A 1,752-nucleotide genomic window follows, 5' to 3' on the forward strand; every position below is an offset into this window, starting at 1 on the left:
GGGGAAACTGGGAAAGGAGAAATTCGCATGTAAATAAAGAAAATATCTAAAATAAAAAAAAAAATCCCTTTTCCCTGACTTTTTCCTTTGTTTACGTGTCCTGCGTCAATAATCCTTTTCTTCACGAGGAAGGGGGTAAGTTCCTTCAAAGATACTGCTGTGCAGTATCTTGGGTACTTTCAAGATCTAAATATGAACCTCAGAAAACCGTGCAAACTACAATTTGAGAACTTTAGATTAGGATTTGCTGAGACTGAGCCTGGGAGGTTCAGAAGTCTACCTCTGCTTGGCATGTCATGTTCTTTCTCTGTCTTCTCCTCTCCCATCCTCTCTTTCTTCTTTCCTTCTTCTTTTTTCATTTTTATCTTTAAGCTTGTTTTCCTTTACTCAAATGGTGCCTTTGTTTTCTAAATATAGAGATGTTCCTTTCTTGAAATAAGTGTGTATCTTGATGCATGAAGACAACTGCAAATATAAATTGATATAAATGTATTTACTGAGAGTAACTCAGTTGAAGTACAACTGAATTATTCTCTTCATTCTGTCACATGCTCATCATCACTATAGAATTGAGCAGTGGAAATAACTCAATGCTCAAAGACACAAGGTTAATTTAGCTGAAACGCATGTGAATTTGCAAATTAATATCCCTTAAACTACCACAATGATTGTCGATATTATGCAACATTTATATGAACACATTTTGCAAGCTTAACATTAGATAAGTTGTAGATGATATTGCTATTTCCTTAGTGAATAAGGATCCTTTTAACACAATCATATTTAAATATGAATCTCAAAATGTTCTAGGATATCTAGCAATTCAGAAAAGCAAAGAAGTGAAGTGCTTGAAGAACTGGGTCAGAGAAATTTATACAAAATGTCTTACTTGTTTCTCACTGTTTACTATCTCATTAAAAATTCCAAAATCAAATTATAAGTTAATCTACCTTGAGAAGCTGAATTAGCAGAGTCCACAGAAGATCAGTGCAGAGGAAGTCCAAACATTCTTATGATAGACACAGCTTGGTTAGCAGCTTAACATCTTTTGGGATAGATTCTGCACGTTAAACATCATTACTATGGTCCTGAGGATAAAGCTGTCACTCATGGTAAGTCTAAGTAACTTTGTTTCTCTGAGTATCTGTTCTTATTAACTACTGCTTTACATCACCTCACAACACTTAAGGCTCAGCTGGCACTAATTCACTCTAGGTTGCTTAGCAACCCTACCTAGGCGATATCCCAGGCATTGCATGTATCAGGGGCTTAGTTTTGAGAGCAGGTGGTCTGCAGAACTGTCCTTGCAATACTCATTGCACTTTTCTGTGAGAGAGCCTTATCATGGGTGAGTGGTACCACAGGGATCACGACTCTTAATTATTATCTTCAAAATCTAAATGGGGCTTTAAAATTCCATAAAAGATCCCAGAGGCCACAAAGTTGAAAATTAAACCCATCATTTACAATAAAGGAATGAAACATACTTAATTTTTAAAGTTCCAAATCTTTTGATGTTTCTAATTATAAGACATAATTTTACTCATATTATTATTCAAGATATAATTTCTTCTTTTGTAATTTGAAAAGACTGAGCATACATGTTAAATATCCTTTAATCTCTAAGATGCATTTGACTATCAAAAATAATGTTCTAATAGTATTTATATATGATGTTATATATAATTTGAGTATATTGAATTCATGTTTTACTTTAAATTCAATATCAATATGGACAAATTGTAATTTTAT

This window comes from Mastomys coucha, unplaced genomic scaffold, assembly GCF_008632895.1.
Source record: "Mastomys coucha isolate ucsf_1 unplaced genomic scaffold, UCSF_Mcou_1 pScaffold12, whole genome shotgun sequence".
NCBI lineage: Eukaryota > Metazoa > Chordata > Mammalia > Rodentia > Muridae > Mastomys > Mastomys coucha.